Here is a 15,828-nt window from a genome sequence, read left to right on the forward strand (position 1 = left end):
ATGCCCCTCGGAAAAGTGGTGGAGGTCCTAGTAGCTTAACGAGATGCTTTTAATGCCCCTCAGATGAGACATGGAGGTCCCAGTAGCTTAACAAGACGCTTTTAATGCCCCTCGGAAAAATGGTGGAGGTCCCAGTAGCTTAACAAGACGATTTTAATGCCCCTCAGAAAAGACGTGGAGGTCCCAGTAGCTTTGCAAGACGCTTTTAATGCCCCTCAGAAGAGACGTGGAGGTCCCAGTAGCTTAACAAGATGCTTTTAATGCACCTCAGGATAGACGTGGTGGTCCCTCTAGCTTAACAAGATGCTTTTAATGCCCCTCGGAAGAGTGGTGGAGGTCCCAGTAGCTTAACAAGACGCTTTTAATGCCCCTCAGAAGAGACGTGGAGGTCCCAGTAGCTTAACAAGACGCTTTTAACGCCCCTCGGAAAAGTGGTGGAGGTCCCAGTAGCTTAACAAGATGCTTTTAATGCCTCTCAGAAGAAACGTGGAGGTCCCAGTAGCTTAACAAGATGCTTTTAATGCCCGTCGGAAAAGTGGTGGAGGTTACAGTAGCTTAACAAGATGCTTTTAATGCCCTTCAGAAGAGACGTGGAAGTCCCAGTAGCTTAACAAGACGCTTTTAATGCCCCTCGGAAAAGTGGTGGAGGTCCCAGTAGCTTAACAAGATGCTTTTAATGCTCCTCAGAAGAGAAGTGGAGGTCCCTAAAGCTTAACAAGATGCTTTTAATGCCCCTCAGAAGAGACGTGGAGGTCCCAGTAGCTTAACAAGATGCTTTTAATGCCCCTCAAAATAGACGTTGAGGTCCCAGTAGCTTAACAAGACGCTATTAATGCCCCTCGGAAAAGTGGTGGAGGTCCCAGTAGCTTAACAAGACGCTTTTAATGACCCTCGGAAAAGTGGTGGAGGTCCTAGTAGCTTAACAAGACGCTTTTAATGCCCCTCAGAAGAGACATGGAGGTCCCAGTAGCTTAACAAGACGCTTTTAATGCCCCTCGGAAAAGTGGTGGAGGTCCCAGTAGGTTAACAAGACGCTTTCAATGCCCCTCAGAACAGACTTGGAGGTCCCAGTGGCTTAACATGACTCTTTTAATGTCCCTCAGAAGAGACGAGGAGGTCCCAGTAGCTTAATAAGACGCTTTTAATGCCCCCAGAAGAGGCGTGGATGTCCCAGTAGCTTAACAAGACGCTCTTAATGCCCCTCGGAAAAGTGGTGGAGGTCCCAGTAGCTTAACAAGACTCTTTTAATGCCTCTCAGAAGAAACGTGGAGGTCCCAGTACCTTGACAAAATGCTTTTAATGCCCCTCGGAAAAGTGGTGAGGTTACAGTAGCTTAACAAGATGCTTTTAATGCCCCTCAGAAGAGACGTGGAAGTCCCAATAGCTTAACAAGACGCTTTTAATGCCCCTCGGAAAAGTGGTGGAGGTCCCAGTAGCTTCACAAGACGCTTTTAATGCCCCTCAGAAAAGACGTGGAGGTCCCAATAGCTTAACAAGATGCTTTTAATGCCCCTCAGAAGAGACGTGGAGGTCCCAGTAGCTTAACAAGACGCTTTAAATGCCCCTCAGAAAAGTGGTGGAGGTCTCAGTAGCTCAACAAGACGCTTTTAATGCCCCTCAGAATAGACGTGGATGTCCCAGTAGCTTAACAAGACGCTATTAATGCCCCTCGGAAAAGTGGTGGAGGTCCCAGTAGCTTAACAAGACTCTTTTAATGCCCCTCAGAAGAGACGTGGAGGTCCCAGTAGCTTAACAAGACGCTTTTAATGCCCCTCGGAAAAGTGGTGGAGGTCCCAGTAGCTTAACAAGACGCTTTTAATGCACCTTGGGAAAGTGGTGGAGGTCCCTGTAGCTTAACAAGACGCTTTTAATGCCCCTCAGAAGAGACGTGGAGGTCTCAGTAGCTTAACAAGACGCTTTTAATGCTCCTCAGGATAGACGTGGTGGTCCCAGTAGCTGAACAAGACGCTTTTAATGCGCCTCGGAAAAGTGGTGGAGGTCCCACTAGCTTAACAAGACGCTTATAATGCCCCTCAGAAGAGAAGTGTACTTCCCAGTAGCTTAACAGGACGCTTTTATTGCCCCTCAGTAGAGACGTGGAGGTCCCAGAAGCTTAACAAGACGCTTTTAATGCCCCTCAGAAGAGACGTGGAGGTCCCAGTAGCTTAACAAGATGCTTTTAATGCCCCTCAGAAGAGACATAGAGGTCCCAGTAGCTTAACAAGACGCTTTTAATGCCCCTCGGAAAATTGGTGGAGGTCCCAGTAGCTTAACAAGACGCTTTTAATGCCCCTCAGAAGAGACATGGAGGTTCCTGTAGCTTAACAAGACGCTTTTAATGCCCCTCGGAAAAGTGGTGGAGGTCCCAGTAGCTTAATAAGACATTTTACTGCCCCTTAGAAGAGACGTGGAGGTCCCAGTAGCTTAACAAGATGCTTTTAATGCAACACAGTATAGACGTGGTGGTCCCAGTAGCTTAACAAAACGCTTTTAATGCCCCTCGGAAGAGTGGTGGAGGTCACGGTAGCTTAACAAGACGATTTTAATGCCCCTCAGAATAGACGTGGAGGTCCCAATAGCTTAACAAGACGCTATTAATGCCCCTCGTAAAAGTGGTGGAGGTCCCAATAGCTTAACAAGACCCTTTTAATGCCCCTCAGAACAGACGTGGAGGTCCCAGTAGCTTAACAAGACGCTTTTTTTGCGCCTCGGAAAAGTGGTGGTGGTCCCAGTAGCTTAACTAGACGCTTATAATGCCCCTCAGAAGAGACGTGGATGTCCCAGTAGCTTAACAAGATGCTTTTAATGCCCCTCAGAAGAGACATGGAGGTCCCAGTAGCTTAACAAGACGCTTTTATTGCCCCTCGGAAAAGTGGTGAGGTTACAGTAGCTTAACAAGATGCTTTTAATGCCCCTCAGAAGAGACGTGGAAGTCCCAATAGCTTAACAAGACGCTTTTAATGCCCCTCGGAAAAGTGGTGGAGGTCCCAGTAGCTTCACAAGACGCTTTTAATGCCCCTCAGAAAAGACGTGGAGGTCCCAATAGCTTAACAAGATGCTTTTAATGCCCCTAAGAAGAGACGTGGAGGTCCCAGTAGCTTAACAAGACGCTTTAAATGCCCCTCAGAAAAGTGGTGGAGGTCTCAGTAGCTCAACAAGACGCTTTTAATGCCCCTCAGAATAGACGTGGATGTCCCAGTAGCTTAACAAGACGCTATTAATGCCCCTCGGAAAAGTGGTGGAGGTCCCAGTAGCTTAACAAGACTCTTTTAATGCCCCTCAGAAGAGACGTGGAGGTCCCAGTAGCTTAACAAGACGCTTTTAATGCCCCTCGGAAAAGTGGTGGAGGTCCCAGTAGCTTAACAAGACGCTTTTAATGCACCTTGGGAAAGTGGTGGTGGTCCCTGTAGCTTAACAAGACGCTTTTAATGCCCCTCAGAAGAGACGTGGAGGTCTCAGTAGCTTAACAAGACGCTTTTAATGCTCCTCAGGATAGACGTGGTGGTCCCAGTAGCTGAACAAGACGCTTTTAATGCGCCTCGGAAAAGTGGTGGAGGTCCCACTAGCTTAACAAGACGCTTATAATGCCCCTCAGAAGAGAAGTGTACTTCCCAGTAGCTTAACAGGACGCTTTTATTGCCCCTCAGTAGAGACGTGGAGGTCCCAGAAGCTTAACAAGACGCTTTTAATGCCCCTCAGAAGAGACGTGGAGGTCCCAGTAGCTTAACAAGATGCTTTTAATGCCCCTCAGAAGAGACATAGAGGTCCCAGTAGCTTAACAAGACGCTTTTAATGCCCCTCGGAAAATTGGTGGAGGTCCCAGTAGCTTAACAAGACGCTTTTAATGCCCCTCAGAAGAGACATGGAGGTTCCTGTAGCTTAACAAGACGCTTTTAATGCCCCTCGGAAAAGTGGTGGAGGTCCCAGTAGCTTAATAAGACATTTTACTGCCCCTTAGAATAGACGTGGAGGTCCCAGTAGCTTAACAAGATGCTTTTAATGCAACACAGTATAGACGTGGTGGTCCCAGTAGCTTAACAAAACGCTTTTAATGCCCCTCGGAAGAGTGGTGGAGGTCACGGTAGCTTAACAAGACGATTTTAATGCCCCTCAGAATAGACGTGGAGGTCCCAATAGCTTAACAAGACGCTATTAATGCCCCTCGTAAAAGTGGTGGAGGTCCCAATAGCTTAACAAGACCCTTTTAATGCCACTCAGAACAGACGTGGAGGTCCCAGTAGCTTAACAAGACGCTTTTTTTGCGCCTCGGAAAAGTGGTGGTGGTCCCAGTAGCTTAACTAGACGCTTATAATGCCCCTCAGAAGAGACGTGGATGTCCCAGTAGCTTAACAAGATGCTTTTAATGCCCCTCAGAAGAGACATGGAGGTCCCAGTAGCTTAACAAGACGCTTTTATTGCCCCTCGGAAAAGTGGTGGAGGTCCTAGTAGCTTAACGAGATGCTTTTAATGACCCTCAGAAGAGACATGGAGGTCCCAGTAGCTTAACAAGACGCTTTTAATGCCCCTCGGAAAAGAGGTGGAGGTCCCAGTAGCTTAACAAGATGCTTTTAATGCCCCTCAGAAAAGACGTGGAGGTCCCAGTAGCTTTGCAAGACGCTTTTAATGCCCCTCAGAAGAGACGTGGAGGTCCCAGTAGCTTAACAAGACGCTTTTAATGCACCTCAGGATAGACGTGGTGGTCCCAGTAGCTTAACAAGACGCTTTTAATGCCCATCGCAAGAGTGGTGGAGGTCCCAGTAGCTTAACAAGACGCTATTAATGCCCCTCAGAAGAGACGTGGAGTTCCCAGTAGCTTAACAAGATGCTTTTAACGCCCCTCGGAAAAGTGGTGGAGGTCCCAGTAGCTTAAGAAGACGCTTTTAATGCCCCTCAGAAGAGACGTGGAGGTCCCAATAGCTTAACAAGACGCTTTTAATGCCCCTCGGAAAAGTGGTGGAGGTCCCAGTAGCTTAACAAGACGCTTTTAATGCCCCTCAGAAAAGCCATGGAGGTCCCAGTAGCTTTACAAGATGATTTAATGACCCTCAGAAGAGAGGTGGAGGTCCCAGTAGCTTAACAAGACGCTTTTAATGCCCCTCAGAAAAGTGGTGGAAGTCCCAGTAGCTAAACAAGACGCTTTTAATGCCCCTCAGAAGAGACGTGGAGGTCCCAGTAGCTTAACAAGACGCTTTTAATGCCCCTCAGAATAGAAGTTGAGGTCCCAGTAGCTTAACAAGACGCTTTAAATGCCCCTCAGAAAAGTGGTGGAGGTCTCAGTAGCTCAACAAGACGCTTTTAATGCCCCTCAGAATAGACGTGGATGTCCCAGTAGCTTAACAAGACGCTATTAATGCCCCTCGGAAAAGTGGTGGAGGTCCCAGTAGCTTAACAAGACTCTTTTAATGCCCCTCAGAAGAGACGTGGAGGTCCCAGTAGCTTAACAAGACGCTTTTCTTGCGCCTCGGAAAAGTGGTGAGGGTCCCAGTAGCTTGACAAGACGCTTATAATGCCCCTCAGAAGAGAAGTGTACTTCCCAGTAGCTTAACAAGCCGCTTTTAACGCCCCTCGGAAAAGTGGTGGAGGTCCCAATAGCTTAACAAGATGCTTTTAATGCCTCTCAGAAGAAACGTGGAGGTCCCAGTAGCTTAACAAAATGCTTTTAATGCCCCTCGGAAAAGTGGTGGAGGTTACAGTAGCTTAACAAGATGCTTTTAATGCCCCTCAGAAGAGACGTGGAAGTCCCAATAGCTTAACAAGACGCTTTTAATGCCCCTCGGAAAAGTTGTGGAGGTCCCAGTAGCTTCACAAGACGCTTTTAATGCCCCTCAGAAAAGACGTGGAGGTCCCAAAAGCTTAACAAGATGCTTTTAATGCCCCTCAGAAGAGACGTGGAGGTCCTAGTAGCTTAAAAAGACGCTTTCAATGCCCCTCAGAAGAGACGTGGAGGTCCCAGTTGCTTAAGATGCTTTTAATGCCCCTCAGAAGAGACGTGGAGGTCCCAGTAGCTTAACAAGACTCTTTAAATGCCCCTCGGAAAAGTGGTGGAGGTCCTAGTAGCTTAACGAGATGCTTTTAATGCCCCTCAGATGAGACATGGAGGTCCCAGTAGCTTAACAAGACGCTTTTAATGCCCCTCGGAAAAATGGTGGAGGTCCCAGTAGCTTAACAAGACGATTTTAATGCCCCTCAGAAAAGACGTGGAGGTCCCAGTAGCTTTGCAAGACGCTTTTAATGCCCCTCAGAAGAGACGTGGAGGTCCCAGTAGCTTAACAAGATGCTTTTAATGCACCTCAGGATAGACGTGGTGGTCCCTCTAGCTTAACAAGATGCTTTTAATGCCCCTCGGAAGAGTGGTGGAGGTCCCAGTAGCTTAACAAGACGCTTTTAATGCCCCTCAGAAGAGACGTGGAGGTCCCAGTAGCTTAACAAGACGCTTTTAACGCCCCTCGGAAAAGTGGTGGAGGTCCCAGTAGCTTAACAAGATGCTTTTAATGCCTTTCAGAAGAAACGTGGAGGTCCCAGTAGCTTAACAAGATGCTTTTAATGCCCGTCGGAAAAGTGGTGGAGGTTACAGTAGCTTAACAAGATGCTTTTAATGCCCTTCAGAAGAGACGTGGAAGTCCCAGTAGCTTAACAAGACGCTTTTAATGCACCTTGGGAAAGTGGTGGAGGTCCCTGTAGCTTAACAAGACGCTTTTAATGCCCCTCAGAAGAGACGTGGAGGTCTCAGTAGCTTAACCAGACGCTTTTAATGCTCCTCAGGATAGACGTGGTGGTCCCAGTAGCTGAACAAGACGCTTTTAATGCGCCTCGGAAAAGTGGTGGAGGTCCCACTAGCTTAACAAGACGCTTATAATGCCCCTCAGAAGAGAAGTGTACTTCCCAGTAGCTTAACAGGACGCTTTTATTGCCCCTCAGTAGAGACGTGGAGGTCCCAGAAGCTTAACAAGACGCTTTTAATGCCCCTCAGAAGAGACGTGGAGGTCCCAGTAGCTTAACAAGATGCTTTTAATGCCCCTCAGAAGAGAAATAGAGGTCCCAGTAGCTTAACAAGACGCTTTTAATGCCCCTCGGAAAATTGGTGGAGGTCCCAGTAGCTTAACAAGACGCTTTTAATGCCCCTCAGAAGAGACATGGAGGTTCCTGTAGCTTAACAAGACGCTTTTAATGCCCCTCAGAAGAGACGTGGAGGTCCCAGTAGCTTAACAAGATGCTTTTAATGCCCCTCAGAAGAGACATAGAGGTCCCAGTAGCTTAACAAGACGCTTTTAATGCCCCTCGGAAAATTGGTGGAGGTCCCAGTAGCTTAACAAGACGCTTTTAATGCCCCTCAGAAGAGACATGGAGGTTCCTGTAGCTTAACAAGACGCTTTTAATGCCCCTCGGAAAAGTGGTGGAGGTCCCAGTAGCTTAATAAGACATTTTACTGCCCCTTAGAAGAGACGTGGAGGTCCCAGTAGCTTAACAAGATGCTTTTAATGCAACACAGTATAGACGTGGTGGTCCCAGTAGCTTAACAAAACGCTTTTAATGCCCCTCGGAAGAGTGGTGGAGGTCACGGTAGCTTAACAAGACGATTTTAATGCCCCTCAGAATAGACGTGGAGGTCCCAATAGCTTAACAAGACGCTATTAATGCCCCTCGTAAAAGTGGTGGAGGTCCCAATAGCTTAACAAGACCCTTTTAATGCCCCTCAGAACAGACGTGGAGGTCCCAGTAGCTTAACAAGACGCTTTTTTTGCGCCTCGGAAAAGTGGTGGTGGTCCCAGTAGCTTAACTAGACGCTTATAATGCCCCTCAGAAGAGACGTGGATGTCCCAGTAGCTTAACAAGATGCTTTTAATGCCCCTCAGAAGAGACATGGAGGTCCCAGTAGCTTAACAAGACGCTTTTATTGCCCCTCGGAAAAGTGGTGGAGGTCCTAGTAGCTTAACGAGATGCTTTTAATGACCCTCAGAAGAGACATGGAGGTCCCAGTAGCTTAACAAGACGCTTTTAATGCCCCTCGGAAAAGAGGTGGAGGTCCCAGTAGCTTAACAAGATGCTTTTAATGCCCCTCAGAAAAGACGTGGAGGTCCCAGTAGCTTTGCAAGACGCTTTTAATGCCCCTCAGAAGAGACGTGGAGGTCCCAGTAGCTTAACAAGACGCTTTTAATGCACCTCAGGATAGACGTGGTGGTCCCAGTAGCTTAACAAGACGCTTTTAATGCCCATCGCAAGAGTGGTGGAGGTCCCAGTAGCTTAACAAGACGCTATTAATGCCCCTCAGAAGAGACGTGGAGTTCCCAGTAGCTTAACAAGATGCTTTTAACGCCCCTCGGAAAAGTGGTGGAGGTCCCAGTAGCTTAAGAAGACGCTTTTAATGCCCCTCAGAAGAGACGTGGAGGTCCCAATAGCTTAACAAGACGCTTTTAATGCCCCTCGGAAAAGTGGTGGAGGTCCCAGTAGCTTAACAAGACGCTTTTAATGCCCCTCAGAAAAGCCATGGAGGTCCCAGTAGCTTTACAAGATGATTTAATGACCCTCAGAAGAGAGGTGGAGGTCCCAGTAGCTTAACAAGACGCTTTTAATGCCCCTCAGAAAAGTGGTGGAAGTCCCAGTAGCTAAACAAGACGCTTTTAATGCCCCTCAGAAGAGACGTGGAGGTCCCAGTAGCTTAACAAGACGCTTTTAATGCCCCTCAGAATAGAAGTTGAGGTCCCAGTAGCTTAACAAGACGCTTTAAATGCCCCTCAGAAAAGTGGTGGAGGTCTCAGTAGCTCAACAAGACGCTTTTAATGCCCCTCAGAATAGACGTGGATGTCCCAGTAGCTTAAAAAGACGCTATTAATGCCCCTCGGAAAAGTGGTGGAGGTCCCAGTAGCTTAACAAGACTCTTTTAATGCCCCTCAGAAGAGACGTGGAGGTCCCAGTAGCTTAACAAGACGCTTTTCTTGCGCCTCGGAAAAGTGGTGAGGGTCCCAGTAGCTTGACAAGACGCTTATAATGCCCCTCAGAAGAGAAGTGTACTTCCCAGTAGCTTAACAAGCCGCTTTTAACGCCCCTCGGAAAAGTGGTGGAGGTCCCAATAGCTTAACAAGATGCTTTTAATGCCTCTCAGAAGAAACGTGGAGGTCCCAGTAGCTTAACAAAATGCTTTTAATGCCCCTCGGAAAAGTGGTGGAGGTTACAGTAGCTTAACAAGATGCTTTTAATGCCCCTCAGAAGAGACGTGGAAGTCCCAATAGCTTAACAAGACGCTTTTAATGCCCCTCGGAAAAGTTGTGGAGGTCCCAGTAGCTTCACAAGACGCTTTTAATGCCCCTCAGAAAAGACGTGGAGGTCCCAAAAGCTTAACAAGATGCTTTTAATGCCCCTCAGAAGAGACGTGGAGGTCCTAGTAGCTTAAAAAGACGCTTTCAATGCCCCTCAGAAGAGACGTGGAGGTCCCAGTTGCTTAAGATGCTTTTAATGCCCCTCAGAAGAGACGTGGAGGTCCCAGTAGCTTAACAAGACTCTTTAAATGCCCCTCGGAAAAGTGGTGGAGGTCCTAGTAGCTTAACGAGATGCTTTTAATGCCCCTCAGATGAGACATGGAGGTCCCAGTAGCTTAACAAGACGCTTTTAATGCCCCTCGGAAAAATGGTGGAGGTCCCAGTAGCTTAACAAGACGATTTTAATGCCCCTCAGAAAAGACGTGGAGGTCCCAGTAGCTTTGCAAGACGCTTTTAATGCCCCTCAGAAGAGACGTGGAGGTCCCAGTAGCTTAACAAGATGCTTTTAATGCACCTCAGGATAGACGTGGTGGTCCCTCTAGCTTAACAAGATGCTTTTAATGCCCCTCGGAAGAGTGGTGGAGGTCCCAGTAGCTTAACAAGACGCTTTTAATGCCCCTCAGAAGAGACGTGGAGGTCCCAGTAGCTTAACAAGACGCATTTAACGCCCCTCGGAAAAGTGGTGGAGGTCCCAGTAGCTTAACAAGATGCTTTTAATGCCTCTCAGAAGAAACGTGGAGGTCCCAGTAGCTTAACAAGATGCTTTTAATGCCCGTCGGAAAAGTGGTGGAGGTTACAGTAGCTTAACAAGATGCTTTTAATGCCCTTCAGAAGAGACGTGGAAGTCCCAGTAGCTTAACAAGACGCTTTTAATGCCCCTCGGAAAAGTGGTGGAGGTCCCAGTAGCTTAACAAGATGCTTTTAATGCCCCTCAGAAGAGAAGTGGAGGTCCCTAAAGCTTAACAAGATGCTTTTAATGCCCCTCAGAAGAGACGTGGAGGTCCCAGTAGCTTAACAAGATGCTTTTAATGCCCCTCAAAATAGACGTTGAGGTCCCAGTAGCTTAACAAGACGCTATTAATGCCCCTCGGAAAAGTGGTGGAGGTCCCAGTAGCTTAACAAGACGCTTTTAATGACCCTCGGAAAAGTGGTGGAGGTCCTAGTAGCTTAACAAGACGCTTTTAATGCCCCTCAGAAGAGACATGGAGGTCCCAGTAGCTTAACAAGACGCTTTTAATGCCCCTCGGAAAAGTGGTGGAGGTCCCAGTAGGTTAACAAGACGCTTTCAATGCCCCTCAGAACAGACTTGGAGGTCCCAGTGGCTTAACATGACTCTTTTAATGCCCCTCAGAAGAGACGAGGAGGTCCCAGTAGCTTAATAAGACGCTTTTAATGCCCCCAGAAGAGGCGTGGATGTCCCAGTAGCTTAACAAGACGCTCTTAATGCCCCTCGGAAAAGTGGTGGAGGTCCCAGTAGCTTAACAAGACTCTTTTAATGCCTCTCAGAAGAAACGTGGAGGTCCCAGTACCTTGACAAAATGCTTTTAATGCCCCTCGGAAAAGTGGTGAGGTTACAGTAGCTTAACAAGATGCTTTTAATGCCCCTCAGAAGAGACGTGGAAGTCCCAATAGCTTAACAAGACGCTTTTAATGCCCCTCGGAAAAGTGGTGGAGGTCCCAGTAGCTTCACAAGACGCTTTTAATGCCCCTCAGAAAAGACGTGGAGGTCCCAATAGCTTAACAAGATGCTTTTAATGCCCCTCAGAAGAGACGTGGAGGTCCCAGTAGCTTAACAAGACGCTTTAAATGCCCCTCAGAAAAGTGGTGGAGGTCTCAGTAGCTCAACAAGACGCTTTTAATGCCCCTCAGAATAGACGTGGATGTCCCAGTAGCTTAACAAGACGCTATTAATGCCCCTCGGAAAAGTGGTGGAGGTCCCAGTAGCTTAACAAGACTCTTTTAATGCCCCTCAGAAGAGACGTGGAGGTCCCAGTAGCTTAACAAGACGCTTTTAATGCCCCTCGGAAAAGTGGTGGAGGTCCCAGTAGCTTAACAAGACGCTTTTAATGCACCTTGGGAAAGTGGTGGAGGTCCCTGTAGCTTAACAAGACGCTTTTAATGCCCCTCAGAAGAGACGTGGAGGTCTCAGTAGCTTAACAAGACGCTTTTAATGCTCCTCAGGATAGACGTGGTGGTCCCAGTAGCTGAACAAGACGCTTTTAATGCGCCTCGGAAAAGTGGTGGAGGTCCCACTAGCTTAACAAGACGCTTATAATGCCCCTCAGAAGAGAAGTGTACTTCCCAGTAGCTTAACAGGACGCTTTTATTGCCCCTCAGTAGAGACGTGGAGGTCCCAGAAGCTTAACAAGACGCTTTTAATGCCCCTCAGAACAGACGTGGAGGTCCCAGTAGCTTAACAAGATGCTTTTAATGCCCCTCAGAAGAGACATAGAGGTCCCAGTAGCTTAACAAGACGCTTTTAATGCCCCTCGGAAAATTGGTGGAGGTCCCAGTAGCTTAACAAGACGCTTTTAATGCCCCTCAGAAGAGACATGGAGGTTCCTGTAGCTTAACAAGACGCTTTTAATGCCCCTCGGAAAAGTGGTGGAGGTCCCAGTAGCTTAATAAGACATTTTACTGCCCCTTAGAAGAGACGTGGAGGTCCCAGTAGCTTAACAAGATGCTTTTAATGCAACACAGTATAGACGTGGTGGTCCCAGTAGCTTAACAAAACGCTTTTAATGCCCCTCGGAAGAGTGGTGGAGGTCACGGTAGCTTAACAGGACGATTTTAATGCCCCTCAGAATAGACGTGGAGGTCCCAATAGCTTAACAAGACGCTATTAATGCCCCTCGTAAAAGTGGTGGAGGTCCCAATAGCTTAACAAGACCCTTTTAATGCCCCTCAGAACAGACGTGGAGGTCCCAGTAGCTTAACAAGACGCTTTTTTTGCGCCTCGGAAAAGTGGTGGTGGTCCCAGTAGCTTAACTAGACGCTTATAATGCCCCTCAGAAGAGACGTGGATGTCCCAGTAGCTTAACAAGATGCTTTTAATGCCCCTCAGAAGAGACATGGAGGTCCCAGTAGCTTAACAAGACGCTTTTATTGCCCCTCGGAAAAGTGGTGGAGGTCCTAGTAGCTTAACGAGATGCTTTTAATGACCCTCAGAAGAGACATGGAGGTCCCAGTAGCTTAACAAGACGCTTTTAATGCCCCTCGGAAAAGAGGTGGAGGTCCCAGTAGCTTAACAAGATGCTTTTAATGCCCCTCAGAAAAGACGTGGAGGTCCCAGTAGCTTTGCAAGACGCTTTTAATGCCCCTCAGAAGAGACGTGGAGGTCCCAGTAGCTTAACAAGACGCTTTTAATGCACCTCAGGATAGACGTGGTGGTCCCAGTAGCTTAACAAGACGCTTTTAATGCCCATCGCAAGAGTGGTGGAGGTCCCAGTAGCTTAACAAGACGCTATTAATGCCCCTCAGAAGAGACGTGGAGTTCCCAGTAGCTTAACAAGATGCTTTTAACGCCCCTCGGAAAAGTGGTGGAGGTCCCAGTAGCTTAAGAAGACGCTTTTAATGCCCCTCAGAAGAGACGTGGAGGTCCCAATAGCTTAACAAGACGCTTTTAATGCCCCTCGGAAAAGTGGTGGAGGTCCCAGTAGCTTAACAAGACGCTTTTAATGCCCCTCAGAAAAGCCATGGAGGTCCCAGTAGCTTTACAAGATGATTTAATGACCCTCAGAAGAGAGGTGGAGGTCCCAGTAGCTAAACAAGACGCTTTTAATGCCCCTCAGAAGAGACGTGGAGGTCCCAGTAGCTTAACAAGACGCTTTTAATGCCCCTCAGAATAGAAGTTGAGGTCCCAGTAGCTTAACAAGACGCTTTAAATGCCCCTCAGAAAAGTGGTGGAGGTCTCAGTAGCTCAACAAGACGCTTTTAATGCCCCTCAGAATAGACGTGGATGTCCCAGTAGCTTAACAAGACGCTATTAATGCCCCTCGGAAAAGTGGTGGAGGTCCCAGTAGCTTAACAAGACTCTTTTAATGCCCCTCAGAAGAGACGTGGAGGTCCCAGTAGCTTAACAAGACGCTTTTCTTGCGCCTCGGAAAAGTGGTGAGGGTCCCAGTAGCTTGACAAGACGCTTATAATGCCCCTCAGAAGAGAAGTGTACTTCCCAGTAGCTTAACAAGCCGCTTTTAACGCCCCTCGGAAAAGTGGTGGAGGTCCCAATAGCTTAACAAGATGCTTTTAATGCCTCTCAGAAGAAACGTGGAGGTCCCAGTAGCTTAACAAAATGCTTTTAATGCCCCTCGGAAAAGTGGTGGAGGTTACAGTAGCTTAACAAGATGCTTTTAATGCCCCTCAGAAGAGACGTGGAAGTCCCAATAGCTTAACAAGACGCTTTTAATGCCCCTCGGAAAAGTTGTGGAGGTCCCAGTAGCTTCACAAGACGCTTTTAATGCCCCTCAGAAAAGACGTGGAGGTCCCAAAAGCTTAACAAGATGCTTTTAATGCCCCTCAGAAGAGACGTGGAGGTCCTAGTAGCTTAAAAAGACGCTTTCAATGCCCCTCAGAAGAGACGTGGAGGTCCCAGTTGCTTAAGATGCTTTTAATGCCCCTCAGAAGAGACGTGGAGGTCCCAGTAGCTTAACAAGACTCTTTAAATGCCCCTCGGAAAAGTGGTGGAGGTCCTAGTAGCTTAACGAGATGCTTTTAATGCCCCTCAGATGAGACATGGAGGTCCCAGTAGCTTAACAAGACGCTTTTAATGCCCCTCGGAAAAATGGTGGAGGTTCCAGTAGCTTAACAAGACGATTTTAATGCCCCTCAGAAAAGACGTGGAGGTCCCAGTAGCTTTGCAAGACGCTTTTAATGCCCCTCAGAAGAGACGTGGAGGTCCCAGTAGCTTAACAAGATGCTTTTAATGCACCTCAGGATAGACGTGGTGGTCCCTCTAGCTTAACAAGATGCTTTTAATGCCCCTCGGAAGAGTGGTGGAGGTCCCAGTAGCTTAACAAGACGCTTTTAATGCCCCTCAGAAGAGACGTGGAGGTCCCAGTAGCTTAACAAGACGCTTTTAACGCCCCTCGGAAAAGTGGTGGAGGTCCCAGTAGCTTAACAAGATGCTTTTAATGCCTCTCAGAAGAAACGTGGAGGTCCCAGTAGCTTAACAAGATGCTTTTAATGCCCGTCGGAAAAGTGGTGGAGGTTACAGTAGCTTAACAAGATGCTTTTAATGCCCTTCAGAAGAGACGTGGAAGTCCCAGTAGCTTAACAAGACGCTTTTAATGCCCCTCGGAAAAGTGGTGGAGGTCCCAGTAGCTTAACAAGATGCTTTTAATGCCACTCAGAAGAGAAGTGGAGGTCCCTAAAGCTTAACAAGATGCTTTTAATGCCCCTCAGAAGAGACGTGGAGGTCCCAGTAGCTTAACAAGATGCTTTTAATGCCCCTCAAAATAGACGTTGAGGTCCCAGTAGCTTAACAAGACGCTATTAATGCCCCTCGGAAAAGTGGTGGAGGTCCCAGTAGCTTAACAAGACGCTTTTAATGACCCTCGGAAAAGTGGTGGAGGTCCTAGTAGCTTAACAAGACGCTTTTAATGCCCCTCAGAAGAGACATGGAGGTCCCAGTAGCTTAACAAGACGCTTTTAATGCCCCTCGGAAAAGTGGTGGAGGTCCCAGTAGGTTAACAAGACGCTTTCAATGCCCCTCAGAACAGACTTGGAGGTCCCAGTGGCTTAACATGACTCTTTTAATGCCCCTCAGAAGAGACGAGGAGGTCCCAGTAGCTTAATAAGACGCTTTTAATGCCCCCAGAAGAGGCGTGGATGTCCCAGTAGCTTAACAAGACGCTCTTAATGCCCCTCGGAAAAGTGGTGGAGGTCCCAGTAGCTTAACAAGACTCTTTTAATGCCTCTCAGAAGAAACGTGGAGGTCCCAGTACCTTGACAAAATGCTTTTAATGCCCCTCGGAAAAGTGGTGAGGTTACAGTAGCTTAACAAGATGCTTTTAATGCCCCTCAGAAGAGACGTGGAAGTCCCAATAGCTTAACAAGACGCTTTTAATGCCCCTCGGAAAAGTGGTGGAGGTCCCAGTAGCTTCACAAGACGCTTTTAATGCCCCTCAGAAAAGACGTGGAGGTCCCAATAGCTTAACAAGATGCTTTTAATGCCCCTCAGAAGAGACGTGGAGGTCCCAGTAGCTTAACAAGACGCTTTAAATGCCCCTCAGAAAAGTGGTGGAGGTCTCAGTAGCTCAACAAGACGCTTTTAATGCCCCTCAGAATAGACGTGGATGTCCCAGTAGCTTAACAAGACGCTATTAATGCCCCTCGGAAAAGTGGTGGAGGTCCCAGTAGCTTAACAAGACTCTTTTAATGCCCCTCAGAAGAGACGTGGAGGTCCCAGTAGCTTAACAAGACGCTTTTAATGCCCCTCGGAAAAGTGGTGGAGGTCCCAGTAGCTTAACAAGACGCTTTTAATGCACCTTGGGAAAGTGGTGGAGGTCCCTGTAGCTTAACAAGACGCTTTTAATGCCCCTCAGAAGAGACGTGGAGGTCTCAGTAGCTTAACAAG

Source organism: Phyllobates terribilis, unplaced genomic scaffold (genome assembly GCF_046119375.1).
Source record: "Phyllobates terribilis strain yellow unplaced genomic scaffold, ASM4611937v1 Scaffold_4__5_contigs__length_816908805, whole genome shotgun sequence".
In the NCBI taxonomy this organism is placed as follows: Eukaryota; Metazoa; Chordata; class Amphibia; order Anura; family Dendrobatidae; genus Phyllobates; species Phyllobates terribilis.